The sequence below is a fragment of the Muntiacus reevesi genome, chromosome 6 (genome assembly GCF_963930625.1).
Source record: "Muntiacus reevesi chromosome 6, mMunRee1.1, whole genome shotgun sequence".
Classification (NCBI taxonomy): domain Eukaryota; kingdom Metazoa; phylum Chordata; class Mammalia; order Artiodactyla; family Cervidae; genus Muntiacus; species Muntiacus reevesi.
This window is the reverse complement of record NC_089254.1, coordinates 114,035,659-114,058,153: the sequence shown is the minus strand read 5'-3', so window position 1 is coordinate 114,058,153 and position 22,495 is coordinate 114,035,659. Positions and strand designations below refer to the sequence as shown.

The following is a 22,495-nucleotide window of genomic DNA, read 5'->3' as shown; positions in this document are numbered from 1 at the left end:
GGGGCGGGGGAAGATTGGTGGTGATAATGAGGGCGGCCTGTGGGTGGCTCGACTTCCTCGCCCAGGGCACGCTTGTTCGTGTTCTTGGGGGAAGATACTGCTCATCATTCTTTTTCCTCTCTATGGGTGGAGGGCACGGTGCGTTGTAGGTAACCGTGCGGGGGCAAACGCCAGCGGAGAGTTCCCTGTTCCTTGCCAAGCCGACGAGCGCGTTCAGGAGGCACAGTTGGCCCTCTAGGTCTGAGATGCTAAATCGCAAATTCCAGGCCCACCTTTTGATGGAGGGTTTTGGGTTTGAAGCCGGCAACCAAGAGAAAGAAAGAAACCGCTAGAGGGGATCGATAAGGGGCCTCAGGCACCCCTCCACCAGGTCGCGGGATCACGAGGCAGGCGGGAAAGCAGCTAGGAGAGGACAGTTTCCCCACCGCCCCAGACACTTCGGAGGCCGGCCACGTCTCATCGCGTCCAGCGGCGTTTGTCCGAGGCCAAGCGGGACGAGACATCTGACGGATAGATAGGATGGGCAGAGTCGGATGACCAGTTGTCTTGCTTTCACCATCTAGGGCAGGCTTGGGTCTTTCCTCAGTGCTGGGAGGACCTTTGCTTTCAGAAATGGACGGTTGCATGAGCCATCTCCACTTAGGCACCTGTGCCATGCTGGTGGAGAAGTTTCTTTGGGACTCGACGGGTTGCCTTTCTCCCCTCGGCCGTCGTGTTTGTGCCGGTGGTGCTGGCGGTGGTGCTGGGGGCACGGTGAATCGCTTCTCCCGTTTGGCACTTGGAGGTTCTGCAGCAGACTCCTTGCACCGGAAATGGAGCCCCAGGCATCTCTGCGCACGAGCGTCCCGCCGGTGACGAGCAGATCCCCGCGTCATTCCTGCCGGAAGTCCCTTTCCCAAGTAGCACTATGCCTCCCAAGGATATTCCACCCATAGAGCCTGGTCGCCCATCTCCTCCCGGGACCCTGCTCGACGTCTGGGGCGTTTGCGAGAGCCTGAGCGGCCGGAAGGACACGATTCACGGACCCGCACCCGCTCCTCCCGGCCCCCGAAGGGCTCAGGAGATCGTCTCCTTGCTCGGCTGGCTGTGGGCAGACTGGGAGGCGTCTCCCTGCCGCGTCACTCACCAGAGGCCAGCGGTGCGGCCAGAGAAAGCAGACGGGGAAAGAAAGGCAAACCCACACCCAAAGTCCCATCCAGAGAGGACTCTCCCACCCGCGCAGAAGCGCGAGGACCTCGGACCGTGCTCAGACCCCGTCACGCACCCCATCCTCTCCAGGAACTTGTCAGCAGAGGCAGCCCTCGAGAGCTCGGCAGCTCAGCACGATCCAGGTGAACAGCGTGGCCCCGGGCACACTGCAGGCCCCGCCTCTTTCCAGGAGGCTGCACCAGCCACACCGCCGAGAGGAACTCGCTCCTCGCCGGAACTCTTGGTGGGTCACACAGGGCGTGCCGCACGCAGAGTGTGCGCGGGCTTCTGCACGCATGTGCCTCCGAGCCTACCTACCGCCACAGCCCCAGAGATGGCCGCGGCTTCTTGTTCTTCCTCTTGGTCGCTCGGGCCCTCCCGCTGGCACAAGGGCCGTTGCCAACGCTCCTCGGGCCCGGAGGCGGGCTGTCCGTGCTGGGACGGTCGAGCCAGTGGTGCTCCTGTCCAGGCAGCTTGCCGTCTCTCCCTCCTCCGTGTTTGGACTGGTGAATCACGACTGCGCCGACAGGCAGCGCCGACTGCATCTTCCGGAGGTCGAAGGCCGGCTTCGGCCGGTTGTGCTCTTGGAGGCGTCTCCACCGCTCTAAGCTGATTCCTTCGACCTCTGTGTCCCCCAGGGACACCTGCGACCCAGGAGCTCTGCCGCTGGCGTCTCCCGCGGGCCCCCCGGGGCGGGCGGGGTCAGGTTCCCCGGGGTGTGTGGGGTCGGCCGGCAGGGGGGCCGCTGCCCCTCCCCCAGCACCGGCTTGCCACGCACCCTCCCGGGAGTAGAAGAGGACGTAGGCGCTCTGGCTCAGGGCAGCACTCTCGTCACAGGAGCTCACCTTGGCATCGTCCATCTTATACCACTGGCCGTTGCCCGCTCGCACGTAAGAAAAGTAGTGTCCTCACTCACAGCTCCACCCGGAGTGCACCAGCACGGCATAGAGCACGTAGCCCAGTGGCCCTGCCTTCCGCTCAGACGTGTAGGGCTGCAGGTCGAGGCACTGGGGATAGCGCACTTCCTGAGCCCTTTTGGCCCCGCTCACCTGTGTGTACCGCTTCAGCACCAGCACCAGGACCTGGGACGTGCTGTGCAAAGTCAACCTCTTGGTGGCAGGCACCTTCCGGAGACAAGCGCCACAGTCATAGGCATTTTCAGCGTCCAGCTTCTCGGGCTTCACCAGCTCTCTCAGAGCTTGCTCCACACTCTGAGCCGCCGTGATATCCAGGCTGACGTCCAGATAAGGGTCGAACGTGTCCGAGACACCGAGGCAGTGGAGACACTGGATCTGAGACCTCCAGGTCCCGCCGAAGATCTGACGGATGAGGGTGGTGTCCTCGGAGGGATGGCCCGACGGCTGGGATGCACTCAAGCAGCCTTGCGGCATGGCATTCAGAGTGAACATCAGAAACTCGTGGGCGTCTTCCTGCTGGTGTCTGTGGAAGCCCGCCAGCAGGTCCTTGCGGGGCCGGATCACCTCTCCCGGGTGAAGGAGGGCTCGGGTCACGTGAGCTCGCATGGCACAGAGCGTGCAGGAGGTGCGGGCCGGACAGAGGGTGGCGTGCTGCTGGGACACCACCCAGCTGGCCAGGGGCGGCGTGTGGCTCAGACACTGCAGCGCTGCATTCACGTAGCAGGTGTTCCCCAGATTCTGAAGCCCAGCCCCGACCCCCCACGGCCCCCTCCAACTCAGGGCGACTTGGTGGCCAGGCGCCAGCCCTGCCGACCCAGGAGCCAAGTCACCCCGCTGGGGCCGCCCCAGCGCCGGCGACGGCCCCTCAGGGACAGAGGGTCCCCGAAGGGCATCCGCACCAGCGGCGCTGGGCCGACAACCTTGCCCTCCGGGTGAGACGTTGAAGGGAGACGGACACGCACCACCCCCGTGCGCAGAAGCAGCCCCCGGGTCTCTGCACACAAGGCCCGCCAGTCTCTCCATCTCCTACCTGCAGCTGCAGGGCGACGCCTCCTCCCCTCAGAAGGTGCTTCTCTGAGAAAGGGCCTGGGCCCCGCCCCCTCGGGCCTTTGATGGCTTTCCCACAGCCCCACCCCCGCACGCGCAAGCTCCTCATTGGCTGAGGCGGCCGAGGGAGTGCTCACTCCCACTCCCGACATCCCACCACCCACACTTTGCTCGGGGAATTCCCCATGACGAAGCCCCACACGCAATTCCGATCTGGCCCTGGACCAAAGGGCTCAGGATGCAAATGAGTCGGGGGGGCCTTTGGCCTTCCAGCCTTGCCCGCTAGAGAGTCACTGCAGGGATTCCACGTTCAGCACACACAAGCGGGCTGGGAAGGAATTCCGTGGGCTCACCCTTCAGATCCTAACACACTTGTGGGAACATATGTCTGCCCACCTACCCTCTCCCCTTGAGGGGTCTCCCGACCCCAGACCCCTGCCTGAGGACAGCCCCTCCCTGGACAACAATAAACCCTTGCCTCAACTTTGCCCTCCACTGAGGTCCACTCCAATTTCTATGCTTTCTCACTAGCCACTCTTCTAGCGTTCAGGGTCCTAGCACCAAAAGGTGCCGCGAGTGTGGCACATATGCATTTCTCCCTTCGGGGCTGTTGGTCATGGTCCAAGGCGAGCTCCTTCAGAAAGCCATAGTCTCGCTGAAACTTTGGATTCATTTCTTTAGCTCCTTTTCAATCTTAGTTGTCTTTTTCTTTCTTGTTCTACTTTCTTTTCTTTCCTTTTTTTTTTTTTTGCCATTTCGTTCATTTTTTAATTTTCTTTGTACTTCCTGCTCATTTTATTATTATTACATATTTTTTTGCTTCTTTTCACTCTCTTGTTCTACTTTAATTACACAAGTTGACTTCTAGAGTCATCTTTTCAATTTAGGGGCTCAAAATGCACTATACCTTAAGGTATAAAAAGATGTCCCTCCTGGAGGAGGGTGACTGTTGGTTTCCTTCTTGTTGTGTGACATGTATGTCTGTCTGCTCTCCCATCCTGGACATTATGCTTGCCTTCCAGCACTACGGGCGTTCCACAGTCCACGGGTTTCCCATAGCTGACGTGTCGACTCCGTTGATCCTTACTAGGAAAAGATGGCCGTGACCCCACTTTCTTCCTTGGCCTATTGCACCCATCACACCTCCCGCTGCCCCGTCCCATCCCAGGACGCTACCGCTTTGTGCTTTATGACCCACGTGCTCACAACCCTCCTGTCCTTTTGCCTCCTTCCCATGGCACAGAGAAGCCAGATCAGCCAGCATCTGTCTCTCTTTTGCTCGGATTTGCCCCAGCATCAGGCGACCTTCCCATTCCCTCTGCCACACATTCCAATCACCACTCTTCTCCTTTTTCACCTCCTTCTCCTTCTCCTTCTCCTTCTTCTCCAGAGGGTGTGGATGGGGCAAGCAGTAAGTCCATTTGAGGCCATGGGGCGGGGAAAATTGGTGGTGATAATGAGGGCGGCCTGTGGGTGGCTCGACATCCTCGCCCAGGGCAACCTTGTTCGTGTTCTTGGGGGAAGATACTGCTCATCATTCTTTTTCCTCTCTATGGGTGGAGGGCACGGTGCGTTGTAGGTAACCGTGCGGGGACAAACGCCAGCGGAGAGTTCTCTGTTCCTTGCCAAGCCGACGAGCGCGGTCAGGAGGCACAGTTGGCCCTCTAGGTCTGAGATGCTAAATCGCAAATTCCAGGCCCACCTTTTGATGGAGGGTTTTGGGTTTGAAGCCGGCAACCAAGAGAAAGAAAGAAACCGCTAGAGGGGATCGATAAGGGGCCTCAGGCATCCCTCCACCAGGTCACGGGATCACGAGGCAGGCGGGAAAGCAGCTAGGAGAGGACAGTTTCCCCACCGCCCCAGACACTTCGGAGGCCGGCCACGTCTCATCGCGTCCAGCGGCGTTTGTCCGGGGCCAAGCGGGACGAGACAACTGACGGACAGATAGGATGGGCAGAGTCGGATGTCCAGTTGTCTTGCTCTCACCATCTAGGGCAGGCTTGGGTCTTTCCTCAGTGCGGGGAGGACCTTTGCTTTCACAAATGGACGGTTGCATGAGCCATCTCCACTTAGGCACCTGTGCCATGCTGGTGGAGAAGTTTCTTTGGGACTCGACGGGTTGCCTTTCTCCCCTCGGCCGTCGTGTTTGTGCCGGTGGTGTTGGCGGTGGTGCTGGGGGCACGGAGAATCGCTTCTCCCGTTTGGCACTTGGAGGTTCTGCAGCAGACTCCTTGCACCGGAAATGGAGCCCCAGGCATCTCTGCGCAGGAGCGTGCCGCCGGTGACGAGCAGATCCCCGCGTCATTCCTGCCGGAAGTCCCTTTTCCAAGTAGCACTACGCCTCCCAAGGATATTCCACCCATAGAGCCTGGTCGCCCATCTCCTCCCGGGACCCTGCTCGACGTCTGGGGCGTTTGCGAGAGCCTGAGCGGCCGGAAGGACACGATTCACGGACCCGCACCCGCTCCTCCCGGCCCCCGAAGGGCTCAGGAGATCGTCTCCTTGCTCGGCTGGCTGTGGGCAGACTGGGAGGCGTCTCCCTGCCGCGTCACTCACCAGAGGCCAGCGGTGCGGCCAGAGAAAGCAGACGGGGAAAGAAAGGCAAACCAACACCCAAAGTCCCATCCAGAGAGGACTCTCCCACCCGCGCAGAAGCGCGAGGACCTCGGACCGTGCTCAGACCCCGTCACGCACCCCATCCTCTCCAGTCACTTGCCAGCAGAGGCAGCCCTCGAGAGCTCGGCAGCTCAGCACGATCCAGGTGAACCGCGTGGCCCCGGGCACACTGCAGGCCCCGCCTCTTTCCAGGAGGCTGCACCAGCCACACCGCTGAGAGGAACTGGCTCCTCGCCGGAACTCTTGGTGCATCACACCTTGCTTCTCCGAAAAAGGGCCTAGGTCCCGCTCCCTCGGGCCTTTGATAGCTTTCCCACAGCCCCACCCCCACACGCGAAAACTCCTCATTGGGTGAGGCCTCCGAGGGCGTGCTCACTCCCACTGCCAACATCCCATCACGAACACTTTTCTCAGAGAATTCCCCTTGAGGAAGCCCCGCAAGCACTTCCCATCTGGCCCTGGACCAAAGGGCTCAGGATGCAAATGATTCGGGGGGCCTTTGGCCTTCCAGCCTTGCCCGCTAGAGAGTCACTGCAGGGCTTCCAAGTTCAGCACACACATGCAGGCTGGGGAGGAATTCCATGGGCTCACCCTTCAGATCCTTACACTCTTGTGGAAACGTATGTCTGCCCACCTACCCTCTCCCCTTGAGGGGTCTCCCCACCCCAAACCCCTGCCTGAGGAAAACCCCTCCCCTCCATCTTCCACTTTGCTCTCGACTGAGGTCCACTCCAGTTTCTGGGGTTTCTCACTAGCCACTCTGTTAGTGTTCAGGGTCCTAGCACCAATAGATTCCGTGAGTGTGGCACATATGCGTTTCTCCATTCAGGGTCTTTAGTCATGGTCCAAAGCGAGCTCCTTCAGAAAGCCATAGGCTCCCTCCAATTTTGGACTCATTTCTTCAGCGCCTTTTCAATCTTAGTTGTCTTTAGCTTTCTTTCTTCTTCTTCTTCTCTCTCTCTCTTTTTTTTTTTTGCTATTTCATTTTTTTAAATTTTCTGTTCATTTTATTTTATTTTATTTTTGCTAGTTTTCATTCTCTTTTTCCATTTAATTACACTAGTTGACTTCCTGAGTCATCTTTCTAATTTAAGATCTCAAAATTCACTATAACTTAAGGTATAAAGAGATTTCCCTCCTGGAGGAGGATGACTCTTTGTTTCCTTCTTGGTGTGTGCCAGGTATGTTTGCTTGCTCCCCCGGCTTAGACATTATGCTTGCCTTCCAGCACTACGGGCGTGTCTCTGAGGAGGTGATATTTTAGCTGCGCTCCGGGCCTCAGTCCCCCTTCCCTTGTCACCAGAGCCAGACACCAAGGATGGCTGCTAGCACCACACACACTAGTCAGTCCTGACCCTGCACACCCAGCTCACTGTTGCCTCCTGAGGAGTCACAGTAAAGGGCCCTGTACTGAATCCCCCTCCCTCCCTCTCCAGACAAGCCGGTCCTTTCCCGTGTGGCCAATGGCTTGGCCTGTCCCTCCTCTTGGGAGCTGTAAGCCATCGACTCTCTTTTCAATGACAGTTCTCTCCTTATCTGTTTGCCTTATTATGTCTCAAATTTCCTATTAATGCACTCTATTTTACAGTAGCCAAGAATCACAGCGGACTGTAGACAATTACGTGTGGACAAGTGGAGAACGAAGGAGTATGACTGGCTGCCATGTCCTCGGTCAGTTTACTGTTTTATTGTGTGTTAAGTGTGTTTCTGTTTTCCTGCCTGGTTAGGATCCTCTGGGTCAACCGTGCCTCCATCCACCAGCTGTTTGTTCTCACAAAGTGACTTGCAAGCAGAACTGAAATTCAGAATATGTTCAAATTGTTCCCTATAGGGCAGGCATCTTAGAGCAAAACTTAATGCGGCACTGATAACGCGTTCATGTCTTTCTCCAGTTGGCTAAGAACGAGCATAGTAGTAGGGATGTAATGTTAGTCCCTCTGCTGAGTCCAGCTCTTTGTGACCCTCCTTTGAGAGAAGACTGGCAGGCTACAGACCCTGGAGTCCCAAAGAGTTGGACATGACTCTTTGAGAGACTATATATTCTTTCAGATTCTTTCCCATTATAGATCATTGCAATATATTGAGTATAGTTCCCTACACTATACAGTAGGTCTGTTGTCCACCTAGCTTATATACAGTAGTGTGTGCATATTGATCCCAAACTCCTAATTTACCTCTCCCCACATCCCCCGTGATCCTCTTTGGTAACCATAAGCTTGTTTTCTATGTCTGAGGCTCTACTTCTGTCTTGTAAATAAGTTCATTTGTATCATTTTTCAATATTCCACATATGTGATATCAGATGATGTTTTTCTTTTTCTATCTGACTTACTTAGCTTAATATGAAATCACCATGTTCATCCATGTTGCTGCAAATGGCATTATTTCATTCACTTTCATGGCTGAGTAGTTTTCCATTGTATGTATATTCCACATCTTCTGGAGCAAGCACTTCTTAGAATATACAACTTGACTTACTTTAAAAGAACAAAAATTGTGAGTAAACCTAAGGTTTTTAGAGATGGAGAATTTCTCTGTTAATGTTCATTATCATTTATTAGTATTTAACAGATTAGGAGGTTGAAGCCAAGAATAGTAGGTAAAATTGGTGTGTGCTATTGTTTTCTGTCACTTATGTCAAGTTCTGACAGCAGGGTTAAATTATATTCACAAAATACAGATGTCTTCTGTTCTTGTATTCTTGATTCTCTAAAACTATGTGGTACTTTTGTAGCCAGTTGTTCTTTGCTTGCATAGCTTTTACATGATTTTCAGAAGTAATTCTCGAAAATTTTTACTTTATAGCCTTCCTTGCTTATTTTTCTTTTGCTTTAGTTACTTTAAATAATGGTCTTGACAATTCAAATTTTACAAAAAGTAGTCAATTTCTTGAATATTCTAAAATATTTGATGAGTATTTAAAGGGGTTTACATTCATTTTTTATGAGTGGGTATGAGATAATATGAAATGTACATCAGACCTGCTGTCTGACACAGGACCCCTAAATGTCTTTAAGTTTCCTGGGTGAAAGAAATCCTTTTGTTTTGTTTTATTTATATGTTTTCTGAAAGTGTTAATTTATTTTTTTCCTGGTAGGTAATGGTTACTTGCATAACAAACACTTTTCAGGATTATTGCTAAGACTTGTTAGTACAAGTCTTTGTGCCCTTTAAGGCTTGTGATTAGTTTCATATCTCTCTCTCCCTCTTTCTTTTTCTTTCTTTTGTTTCTTTTTTTTTTTTTTTTTTTGGTTTCAGCTCTAATACATGCATTTTTTGTGCGTTGGTTGAATGCTCCGCATATTCAAGGAGGTTTCTTCACTCTGGCTAGTGAGGAGTCTCAGTCCCACATGAACGTTGGACATTATTCAATGCATTAGAAATTTATACATTTTCCTGCAGTGGAATAACATAGGCTAAGGTTATGCATTACATTGTTTTTTGTGATGTCAAGATGTAATTGAATATTAGCGTTTATTCCAATGTGGACCAGTAAAGTGTGTTATAGTACCTCATCCATTCAGTGGACAGATTTGCAGAAAACAGTGTCCCAAGAGAGAGTTTTCCCCAAGATATTGTCAGCTGAATATAAGCAAGATATAATAAAACATTGTGCACAGTATACTACCATTTATGTCTTTAAATGTTGTTGCCATTGAAACCCCAGCTCTGTCACCGTTGCGTCCTCCAGGAACCCTCGCCAGCGAGCTGTGCCGCAGTTTGCTGCCGCCGCTCCTGTGGTCGGCCGCTTCACTCCTGGAGCCTCCACTAGCCAGCCCCAGGCAGGGTCCAGGAGCCAAGACTCCTGTGAACTTCTCACCATCGGTCTCTGTGACACAGACTCTCTCCTGCATTCTGGAGACGACCCATTCCCGGCACAAAGGGGGCTCAGTCGGTGGGTCTGATGTCGGGTGCTCACCCGGCCATTTCTGCCCGTGCGCGGCACCGTTTCCTGTGAACACTGGGGAGGTCGTGTCTGATCCCCACGTCTGCACACTCTGAAGAGATTAAAAGGGAAAGGCAGGCGGCAGTGAGCAGGCTCTGACCGAGGAGGACGTCACGGTGAATGGGTGACGTCAGCACCTGGGTGCAGCGCGGCTCCATCTGAGGTGGTGGCCTAGTCCACAGGCGGGCAGGCGGGCTCGCTGCCCACTCCGCAGTGCCCCCGAGGGCTGGCCTGCAGCGCCCACTGCTCAGGCCGCGGGGCGGGGAGGGACAGCACGGAGTGGGCTTCGGCTGTTCTTGCACAGGCTCTTTTCTTGGGTGGGGCTGTGCTGGGTCCTTGCTGCTGCACGGGCTTTGTGGTGGTTGCGGTGAGCGGGGCGCACTCTCTGGGTGCGGTGCACGGCCTTCTCCTCGCAGCGGCTTCTCCCGTCATGGGCTGCAGTAGTGGCAGAGCGTGGGCTCAGCAGCTGTGGGCCCCAGGCTCTAGAGCACAGGCTCAATGGTTGTGGTGCACGGGCTTAGTTCCTCTGACGCACGCGGGATCCTCCTGGACTAGGAATTGAACTCATGTCTCCTGCATTGGCAGTATTCTTTACCATGAGCCGTCAGGGAAACCCCACACACTCTTAAAATGGAAGTAGGCTGACAGAAAATGAACAGTTTATAGATAAATAAATATGTCTTCTCATGAGAATGTTCTGTGACTTTTGATTTTTTTCCTTTCACATAAGACGAAAATTTCCTAATCCATAATTCATTATGTTATTCCCTCAAACAACATTTACCACTGCTAATTTTATTAGCGAAGCTCGAACTAATTTTTAAAATACTTTTCTCCCACTTTGCCCTATGCACTGTACATTCATTATGAACTGAGATAATATTTTATCATTGCTCAGTCACTCAGTCATGTCCAACTCTTACTGACCCCGTGGACTGCAGCACACGAGGCTTCCTGTCCTTCACCATCTCTGAGAGACTATATTTATATACTTCATATGAATAGGATAATCATTTGACTTCACACTTCAATTATTTCTCTGAATCTGACATATTAATATGCTAGTAAGATATAAAACTCTTGACTGACTTCAGCACAATAAAAAATATTAGAATCAGGTGACCATATCTTAAGAGTGATTCTAAAACCAGCAGCCATGTTGATGAGGACCAGTGACACATGGGGGACATTTTATGTGGTGAGAGAGAGGAGCGCTGTCCTCAGGGATTTAAAGGGATGTTTGAAAACAGAGTAAAACTAGACTCAGTGGTTGGACCTCATGGGAGTCACTTCCCCAGGACACATGGGATGGAGTCCTGAGCATCTTGAGTGCCCCACAAGGTGGTCTGAAGCCGTGGCCAGGGCACCCCTCTGTGTATCAGTGGAGATGGTGGTTGTTTTGTGTGTCTGTACAAGTCTGTATAAGGTGATCTGGCATGCAGAAAAGTAAATTTGACTAAATGGCAGATGACCTCAGCTCTAATAGTAAGATCTTTCCTTGAATCAATTTGTTTCTCCTCTCAGCTTCTCCATCTCAGAGGAGTTACTCGTCATGAGACCCATTCTCTTGTAATTCCATTCTTCAAAGCCTCAAATTTTGTAGCATTTTTTCATTATCTGTCCATGTTTATTCCTCAGACAACATAAGCAAGAGTAAAATTTTCTCATTGGGCTTTAAAGATAAACAAATACCTTTAAAATTAGATTTTCTGAAAGTTCTAAATTCATTCATGTTCTCACATTGGTATGTTCAATGCTAAGTCTGTAATGAGCATTTTTACCTGATTCAAACACAACTCTGGAGAGTGGATTGGGGGTGGGACTTCACAGACCACTGGAATTTTGAACTCTTGACAGTTAGATCTCCTTTTACAGAAATGTTAGCAGCCAATAGAACAAGGGGCATATAGTGCCAGATTACAGGGCTGACAGCAAGGAAAAGACAGTTTATCGATGACAGAAAAGATCTGCCTTCTGACAAGCAGTCGCCTCTCACGGTGAGGCAAACCGGAAGTGCCTGCGGACGCAGAGACGCGCGCGCAGGAAGCAGGACGCTTCGGCCACGTCCGTTATCAGCACAGCCGGAAGTGGGTCGTTCCTTGACCTGACTGGTGCTTCCTGTCTCTTTAGCTCCCTCGTGCTTCCGGTCCACTCGGCTGAGTTGGACTCCCCTTTGCTTTTCCTAGATCTCCTTGGGGCCTTCTCACAACGCCGGGCAGCAGGCAGGAAGCAGCAGGCCGTTGGGCTGGGCTGCGCCTGTAACTCGTCTGGCAGCCGTGCGGCTGGGACAGCGAGCTGAGCTTCCACCGTCCCTCTCAGGGCTGAGGCTGTGATGAGACCAGAGGTCGGAATGGGAAGATGGAAGGGCTGCCTTTGTTTTCTTTCACTCTTGGGCCAGGAGCTCTTAACCTGAGGGACTTGGAGAGCCCAGGGAGCCTGTGATCGCCCTGAATTGAGGCAAAAAATGCGTCTGTGCACAAGCTTTTGTTCAGATAAGATTAAATGCCCTGGATTCACCCCTTCAGAATATTTTATCATTGTTCCTAGTCTGTCCAGATCCTGTGCATTGGAGCAGAACACTGCTGCAGTGATTTCATCACACTTCCATTGCTACCAGTCCCTAGTAAACCCAGCTTTCAGAATCAAGAGAATCTGGTTGCTGACAAGGCCTAAAAACATCCTATGAAGTACCTAGAATCAACAGCATTTGATTGTACTCTACTGGAACATTTTAAGGCCTAGTAGTTTGCTTTTCACTTGTGATCAGCTGGGTCAAGTTGTTTCCAAACAAGAAAATCCAAACTTTGTAAAGTCTATGTGTCTGGGTTACAGGGCACAAACTAGTTTAGGACAGGGCCTAGGTCGACCTAAGATTCTGTCATTATCAGAAATTAAAGTAGCAAAGAGCATTTGTGACACAAACACCAAAAGCATTTTATTACTGGATAACTTGGATTGGGAAGATTCCCTAGATGCCGAGGTCCAGCCCGAGCAGGACCAGGAATACCCTAGGGATGAATGGCATCGGCGAGGAAGAAGACAGACACACACAGAATACAGCTATTTTTTTTTTTTTTTAGGATAGCTCAGTTTGTATTGAATGAACGTTACCTCCCCCTTAAGTCAGCACATATTACATCCGATATCGTTTCGTGCATCTGTCAATACTTTTCTTTCCCATGTTTTTCCCCTGTGCATTCATCTAGAACGTTTCCGATTACAGGGTTTATTTTTAAATGCCCTGGACATAGTCTTTTTGCCTCCATGGCCTAACATTCTCACTCTAACAAAAACAATATCCTACAAATCTCAGGCACAGTGTAAATTCTTTGGACAATAAAACAATACATGGGAAGGGTCACAGTAACCTGTCTGACATTTCTGAGAATAGTACCATGAGAAAAACCTGATATTTTTCTTTACCTGAAACCACAAAATCTCAATTTACAATGATTAACTATTAAACAGCAGAAACACCTCTAAAGCAGCAAAACACCTCTATTAATAGTGAGATAATGGCAGTGAAGCTGGTTAATATAAACCTTCTATTGAAATCTATGTACCCCATTTCCTAACTCTACAAAAATACCCATAATATCATGTTGTTTAAAGAAAGGGAAAAAGAAAAAAAAAAAAAAAATAAAGAAAGGGAAACAATGAACAAATAGCAGCAAGGAAATAGCAATAATGAAAACCCTCTCAACCAAGGAGCAAGTAAACTGATGCAGTACATCTACTTCTAAATCTAAATGCCTCTACTCTTTTCTATCTGGAACATTATAATCTTTTAAGCAAGCAGCCAAACTATCCCTGTGGCCTTTTCTTTGCTGACTTGATGTTTATGGTCATGCCCTGAGACAGAGAAATCATAAGCATTTCCAAAAAAGGCTTGGACTTTTCCAGGGAGGTCTTATTACTATATTTTATATTTCCAAAAATTAATAGAAAGCCCAACAACAGTAAGACAGCAGGAAGAAAGGGCCATACCGGGCCCCTCGGACATACTTGAGGGGAAGAGCTGCCTTGCAGATTCCTTTCTCATCCTGGCGGCTCCTGAGAGAACATATTGGGCCCCCGGGACGGCTCCCGACACCTAGAGAAGGGAATGGCAACTCACTCCAGCATTCTTGCCTGGAGAATTCCATGGGCAGAGGAGCCTGACGGGATTGCAGTCCAAGGGTCACAAAGAGTCGGACAGACTCAGTGACTTTCACTTTCTTTCTGCAGTTTGGATCTGCAGAAAGGTAAAGTCTTTTCTGTGGTTATTTGTAAATGCTTCCTACAGATTCAGTTAAATGACTTTGTGTTCTGAAATTGCTCCCAAGACATTGATCTGGACTTCATACACTTATGTATGAAATTACTTTGTTTTCTGTGCAATGGTGGTAAAACAGTTAAAAAGCAAGCAAAGAAGTCAAAGCCGGTGAACTGTTTTTTAAGCAGGCTGAAAGTGCCACCTACTGTCCACTCCATGGAAATGCCCAAAGAATGTAGTCTGAGCCTTATGGACTGAGAGTCACAGGAACTAGGATTTTAAGGTAACTTAGACTCATATCTATCTACACTTTCTACTTATATGCTATTTATAATGAGTTATGTCATTATATTTATGCTGTCTCCTGAGCATTCTCAATATTTGCTTACAGAAAGTAAGATATTGAAAATATTTGAACTGCGGCACTGGTGAGAAACAGTATCAGGTTTCCACAGGTCCAGATTATCCAACACCAAAATGCCTTTAGAATTCTGGAACAAAAATGCTCTTTGCCACTTTAACTCCTAGTAAGGACTGAGGCCCAGAGCTCCTTAAGTAGCAGCTCCTGCTGGGGACTCCACTGTATTTATTTTGCATGTGTTTAAGAGATGACAGAAAAAGAGAAAGCTCTAAAATGGCAAAAGCTTTAAGGTACACCAAAACGGTGGTTTTGTTAGTTTGAGTGTTTTGTTTTTAATGAAATAATTCATTATAGGACAGGCCAAAATAAATTTTGAGAATAAAGGGTACGTATTCTTCCCCTCAGAGATATTGGAAGTCAAATTAGTTAAGACATGGCTTTACTATGGGCCTGGCATAAATTCTGACTTGCCTTGGACAGGTAACTGATTTCCAGGCTGACTTAAGCCCAGCAAGTGTTCAAGGGATGTTCTAGTGACTGGAGGAGACAGCAGTGTGCAGCCCGCCTTTCCTTGATTGGGCTGCTCGTGTGCTCATTCTGTCTTTAAGCCTTCAGCAAATATTCAGTCTCTTCCACATAGCTTGTCATTTGTTTGGCTCTGAAATACATTGGTTCAGAATTTATGATAAGCTAGTTCTGTACAATCATATGTAAAGTGTTTATTTAATGCAAACAGTATACACTCTTGTTCAAGTTCATCCTGAATTAAAAGTACACAAAAACACTGGATAATTTAGAGTAAAAGTAAAATTTCTCTTTCTTCCCTATCAAGGTACTTGTGGTTCATTTGCATATATTCCTCCAGCTTTTTAAAAAACATTTTCATCTATACACAGATAATATAGTATCACTTTTTAGTTCAGTTAGACAAATAATGTGTGTTGTTTTACAACTTGCTTTTGTCGTGTGACAGTATGACTTTGAGGTGTCACCATTTCCTGTTTGGGGGAATATAAAAATCTTTGTTTAGAACAATATGATTCTGCTCTAAGCAAACCAGGTTCATTTAGCATCCACATTATGGGAAATGCAGAAATGCCTTTAGTTGCCCTGCACATCTCAGCATCTGCAAGGGAGGAATCTGAGAGCAAGGGAAGCCTCAGTAATAAACCCTAGGCACCCCATTAATCCAGCTCTCAAGGAGGAGGGCGGGGCAAGGACAGCTCACTGGCTGGAGGGAGGTCTTGTGAGGCCTGCGTCTCCAGCCTGGCCCGTAGCAGCCCAGAGAATCAGGAAGGGAAGGACAGAGAGCCGGTAGGAGAGCGGTGGAGGGCAGTGGAGGGCCTGCTGGCAGCAAAGGACAAAGGCTGCAGCAGAGGCTGGGGAGGATGAGAGGGCCCGGGGAGGAGCCGAGGGGAGACCCCTGGGGGAGGCTTCCTCCTGCTCGGCCTCCCCAGGAGGGGCCGAGGGGCCGGGTGAGGGGCCGCACCCGCTGCCCTCACTGAGCCCGCAGTGCAGGTGGGTCTCGGGAGCACACTCCTTTCACCTGAGTGATTCAGCTGTGTCTCCCCTGTGATTTCAGGACGCGTCTTCTCTGCCTGCCTTCCCCTCACGTTCACTCTGGCCTCAGTCTTCATTGTTTTCTGGCAAAGAAAATATGGTCAGTAGGAAGAGCTGACCATACCAAAGGCACAGGCCTGCCTCTGAGGAGTAATATATTCTCATATTGTTGTGCTAGTTTATTTATATTTATTAATTCAATTTATTTTAATATAATGCTATATAAACATATGTATATATAATGCAAGTAAATATTAAATGTGATGTACTATTATTTTATTATAATAATATCTATAAACCAATAATATATGCTACTATTAATAATATATAGGCTGATTTGGTTAGCGACACCCCTGGTGAGAAGACTAATGAAGACTAAAGAAATCAGAAAAAATCAGCAATCTGAAGATCTTTGGGAACTCCGTGCTCACGATGTAAATGGTGACACGTGCATGAAGGTTCTTCGCCAGGGGTCCTCACAGGCTTTTCCAGGCCCCTGTTACGGGTCAGCAGGGAACTGGGGAGCGAGTGTCTGGGTAAAGCCCCCAGGCTGAGGCCAGGCCGGGTCTCCCACCAGTCTCCTTCCTTCCATCACCGCGCGTCACCTCCTCACTTACACGAGTGCAAGCGAGTGTTATCACTTCTCTTACAGATGAAGGCGTGTGTTGCAGGAGAGCTGGAGCGAACTCACTGGTCACATAAATCTTAAAACAAGAGGGAGATTGAGGGAGGGAGACCCATAAACAGATATCATGTGCCCTGGCTTTAGTCTATATTGAAAAATTTATGAATACAGAAAATGATATTAAAACCGGTTAGTCTTTAGCTTGTATTTTTATCAGTGCCTGTATTAAACAACTGATCAGTCATCTAAATATTATAGATTCTAAATCATAAACTAGGATTTTAAAACACTGTGGTTTTCTCTGTTACCAAAATGTACTTTTGAAGCCAATGTCCAAATCATCCAGTGTCTTATTTTCCTGAGTGTTTGGTCACATGTTGTTGTCTTTCTAACTTTTGTTTTTTATTTGAGGTATAGCACTTTAGCAAACAGTGCTGTGATAGTCTCAAGTGAACACCAAAGGGAACAATTCAACCGTTCACATGCATGTGTCCTTTCTCCCCCAAACTCCCCTCCCATCAAGGCTGCTACATGGCATGGGGATCCATGTGCCAAACAGTGAGTCCTTCTTGATTCTTAACCAAACCGGACCTCTGTTGCATCATCAGAGACCCTGTCAGAATGTTTCCCAGAGGTTAGAGAGGAGTTCCCTGGGAAATACTCAGCCCACTCCCTGTTGCCAGATGAAGCCTGTTTATATCTGTGTGCTAGTTTTGAGAGAGCTTGCTGAGCTGGACCAGCTCCTACAGAGATGGAAAGAGCTTGTCACCATCAACATTCCCCAGTACGTTCAGCCTCTCCGAATGTGCCCTGAGTCCTGACCGCTGAGCAGGCCAAGCCCCCGTTCGCCCTCCGCCCCCAGCGCCTCCACCCCCAGGGCTGCGGGAGACAGACGGACTGACCGCTCATCCCCTCCTTCTCCTCCACTCCCAGGCGTGGACGAGCCCAGCTCCCTGCTCTGGTTAAAGGAGGAAGAAGGCCCAACAGCAGCCCCAGAAGAAGCACAGAGGGGGCCCTCCATTCCCAAGACTGTGGCTCATCCTGCAGGGCCGAGGGGACACGGGGCCAGGAGGAGCCTTAGCGCCAGACACTGTGGGAGCTTGTCTGCTGAACAGGCTCAGGGACTGCCTGCTGGCTGTGGGGTCTGGGGAACGGGAGAGATTTGGATGGATTGGGGCTAGATGGGAGGGTTTCTCATGTCTAAAGCACAGGCTGTGTCTCTCTGGGCTGAAAATATTAATCTCTGAGCACTAGATCCCACCAAAAGCAGAGTATTGGTTACAGGTGTCCTGAAACATGAGTTTCTTAGGGACATGAGAGGAGATACTAGGAGGGTGTGAAATGCCTCGTAGAGCCTGAACCATACACCCAGGCTTCTGACCCCAGTTTTGGGAGGTAGCAGTTTCTTATGCATGTCTGTGGTAGCTCAGATGGTAAAGAATATGCCTCTAATGTAGGAAACCTGGGTTTGATTTCTGAGTCGAGAGGATCCCCTGGAGAAGGAAATGACAACCCACTCCAATATCCTTGCCTGGAGAATCCCATGGACAGAGGAGCCTGGTGGGGTCCATGGGTCCCAAAGCTTCAAACATGACTCAGAGTCTGACCCCTCTCAGGTGAGGCAGCTGATGTCCTCGGGCCTGATCAGGGAGGAGTAAGGCTGGCTGTTGCTTCTGACAGCCCTGTCCGAGAGAAGACCGCAGACAGGTGCTCCGGGGAGTCAAGGCACAGGCTGCTTCCTCAGCAAGATTGAGCGGTGGAGTGGGCACCCCGCGGGGCCTCTCCCCACTGCCCCCGTGTGCCTGCAGTTCCGAGCTTCGGCCTGAATGCGTCATAGAGAAGGACCCTTCATAGTCTACCTACTATGAGGCAGCAGCTAAAGGAATGTTGCCTATAAGCTTATACATAAAGTCCCATCTCTGGGAACCCTGCATCCCAGGTAATGGGCACCAAGCTAAAATGACTTTGTTCAGTTCACAGGAAACTTCCTGAGCAGACTCTCCTGTGAGTCACAGCAGGGAGGCAGAAATGAACCCATCCCCTCTGGAGGCTGATTGGAATGAGGAAATATTTGACTTTCCTCCCCTCCCCCCCCACACGTTTTAGTATAAATGTGAAAGAAGCCTGAATTCTAACTCAGGTAAGATGGGTCCTTAGGTCAAGAGTCCGAGGTATCTGAATAAAGCCACTGTTCCTGCCCCAACAGCTCATCTCTCAATTAATGGGCCTGTCGTGAGGTGAGCAGTACAAGCTTGGACTCAGTTACAGAAGAGCTGGCACTCTTGCTCTCTCGGGAAGATGTCCACTTTCATTCATTTAGTCATTTATCGTGTATTAGAGTCCTGCTCAGAGCCAGGCCCTAGCTAACTGATCACTCACCCTTGGAGACCCAGCTCAGACCTCACCTGGTCCACTATGCCTTTCTCCATCCGCTGCTCTGCCCGCATCATTTTCTGCCTCACCCAGGGCCCCTCAAGTCTTAAACCACACTTTAATGAACTCTCTAGCTTGTGAGCCCTGTGAGGACCTCGACGACGCAGAATGGGGCTCAGAAAATGTGATGATGACAAATGATCAAATCAATGAATTGGTTAAACACAAACCAGGCTTAGGTCACATTCACAAAAGGTGTCATCTTCTTCTCCCTCTTTCCAGGGCCAGAATTTCAGGGGGACCTTTACCCAGAGCCCAAGGATCTTCTCTGACACTAACCTCATCTAAAATACTACCTCTCTGGATGGATTTTATTTTCAGTTTTATTTCTTTTTACACTTGATGTCACTTCATGACTATTCCACTGAATATTGAGTAACTGAATGATCACTTCTGTTGTGTCTGGGCCAAGAAAGCCCAATATGGAGTAGGATATTGAGGAGGAGAAGGTCAGGGGAGTGGGGGGTGGGAAATGAATGGAAGCAGGCATGTCCCACCCCCGTTCCCACCGCCCCACCACACCCCCTTTGTCCTTAACCAATCTGATTGTGACTACCAGGGGTCAGTTTGTCTCCTCGCTAGATGGCCCATCCTTTAGAGGCAGCTGTAGAGGGCACAAGACAAACCTAAGCTCTAAGGCCCCTGTGTGACCCAGGAGCAGGCGCCTGTGACTTCAGAGGGTCAGTTTCTGACCCACAGTGATGCTCTCCCAGAGTCGAGGGTGAGTTGTGGCCGGCCCTGCTCACCATGAGACACTGCAGCTCTTGCTCTGCCCTGAAACCCCTCCCTGCAGCCTGGCTGTATTTGGGGGGGACACCTGGACAAAGCAAGGCCTGAGCGAGTAAGAGAAAGTGGGCGCTTCAGGAGCAGAAGAGATACAGAGAAACTTGGTCTCACTGTGGCCACTTCCAACTGGTCCCAGCCTAATGCCGCTTGTCATACATCCTGAGTGGACACAGTCTCCTGGGAGCTCAGAGGACTCTCCTGAGAGCTGGGAATGTGGCGCTCTGGAGGGTGTGGCTGGCATAGCCCCGCTACATGAGGCTGGATCTCTGAGGCTCTGCAACTGGCTTGGGGACTGAAGCTGGGCCTGACAGGTTTGCAGTGTAGATTGTCAGGGTGTCTAGCTGAAGCTGCTGGCAACCACGGTCACACTTCTCCCATCCGTCTGACCGTTTCTGATCCCAGCAGTTAAGCAGGGCTGGTCTGGTGAGCATGTGACTGAGCCTTGGGAGCTCAGCACAGGAGGCTCTGACACCCACCTCTCCTGTCCTTCTCCTGGGTCTCTCTCTCCTTCACCACCACTGCCCCCACCCCCCCCCCCCATGGAGTTCTCTCCTTAGGCAGCCATGGGGAGGCCTGTGTGGAGTCCTGGTCGGGGGGTGGTACGGAGGCCCCGAGACGGGGTGTCATGGCTGGGCTGGTGCGCTCTGCTCGCTGGTGGCTCAGGGCCGGTGCGGCAAAGAGGGTCCCTGCACAAGGACAGTTCTTAGTGACGTGGGCTGAGCATGCACCACTGCCATAAAGGTAATTTTATATGCTGCGAGTTTTTCACAATTAAAAGGAAAAGACCTTGGTTGTGTGTGTGTGTGTATGTGTGTGTGTGTGTGTGTGTGTATTATAATGGCCTAGAAAGGAAAATTTTCAAGTCAAACAGAGGAATGAATCATGTGCTAAGACATAGATGAGTCTCAAAGACATACCACCACGTGTAAGAAACCAGCATACATGGCCGCTGTTGTACAAACCCACGCACTTTAAACATGCAGAACAGGCAAGTCATTAGCGACAAAAAGCACACAGATTGTCAGAAGTTGGGGGAAGGTGGGAGCAGAAGTGACTGTCGAATGGATAGTGGCTTTCTTTGTGAGGAGATGAAATGCTCTGATTTAGGAAGTGGTGATAGTTACACAACTTCGTAAACAGACGGTAGATCATTCAGTTGTACATTTTACAGAATAAGTTTTGTGTGAATTAGATTTCAACTTAAAAATTGTGATAGATAACAGATCTTTTTTTTTTTCTTTTTTTAAGATTTAATAGAAGCAGCACATATTGCCCTGATTTTATTTGGTTCTCTCTTCTAACATCTGTAGGCAAACAAAAATCACCCTAAAGAGAACGAGCACTGTTTATTGCACTCTTGCTCCATCATGTGAAGGACTCAGTTACCACCCCTTTTGTTCGGCAGAGACTCGGGCATTGTGGTTGCTGTTGTTCAGTCACTAAGTTGAGTCCAACTCCTTGCGATCCCATGGCCTGCAGGACACCAGGCCTCTCTATCCTTTGCTATCTCCCAGAGTCAGGCACAGGCATGGGATGGTTTTCTGGTAGAGAAAAGGAAGCATATTGTGATCAGAGATTGTGATGCAGGAAAGCTGGGGGAGGACTGGATAGAAGATGGTCCTCCTCTATGTGTGTTTGAGGGACATATATGGTTTCCCCCTTTTGCTGCTAATAGGAAGGATGATAAAAAATAAGGAAGCTGTCAGTTAGTGATTAAAATCTGACTATTGAGGTTTAATATTGTAGGGGTTGTGACTGGGCTTTCTGGGTTGGTTGCTACAGATTATGGCTTAAGGCTTCAGGGATTGGGCTGAGAAGTTCCTTGGCTCCAGGTGGGTTTAGAAAGTTCTGTATATTGAAGCTGTTGTCAAGCCAGAACTAAGAGTGTTCCCAGAAACAAAGATAATCCACACCTCCTGCCTCTCCACCCATATCCACCACACATCAACTTCAATTATCCAAAGCAGGAGTGGTGGCCACTTTTGTGTTTTTATACTGACTATGAAATGTCTGAAAGCAAAATTATGGGATTATATTTAATGCATATACATCTTGAATGTACATCTTGGTGACTCTAGTGGTAAAAGAACCCACCTGCCAATGCAGGAGTTGTAAGATATACGGGTTTGATTCCTACGTCAGGAAGATCCCCTAGAGGAGGGCACCCATTCCAATATTCTTGCCTGGAGAATCCCATGGACAGAGGAACCTGGCTGGCTACAGTCCATAGGGTCACACATAATTGGATATGACTGAAGTGACTTAGCATGTGGGCACAAATGTACATCTTGAAATTCTAAAACAATGCTTGCGAGAGCATGCTGAATGTTTCTTATATAAACAAATGTATTTTTTATCTTTTCAAATATCCAAAAAAAAATTTCTATTTCAAAATTTGAAAGAATTTTTAGTTTATTTTCTAATCCATAATTGTGTAAGTTAAAGTTACTCACTGTAGCATATAAACAAGAAAATATCAGCTGCATGAACATCATAAAATCTTACCTTTACTTGAACAGATGCTTTCAAATATCAAGTGACTCTGCTTGTTGATTTTCTTTCAACAAACGGATTCAGGGGCCATGGTACCTTTGAGTTATAGGTTTGTCATCAACAACCTGTGGTTTCAAATCTGGCCCTGGCACTGGGTCTATTCCGCTCAGCTAGAAAGGGGAAAGGATGCCTTGTGGGACATTTTCAGAGGCCAGGCCTGTTCAGAGCCAATGGAACTTCTACTCAGTTTAGCTTGGCCAGAACTCAT

The 22,495-nt window shown here is 49.6% G+C and overlaps 1 pseudogene; it reads right to left on the bottom strand.

The window, feature by feature from the left end:
* Nucleotides 1-905: 905 nt before the first annotated feature.
* Nucleotides 906-2,927, bottom strand: LOC136170392 (ubiquitin carboxyl-terminal hydrolase 17-like protein 6; annotated as a pseudogene).
* Between the last annotated feature and the right edge of the window lie 19,568 nt (nucleotides 2,928-22,495).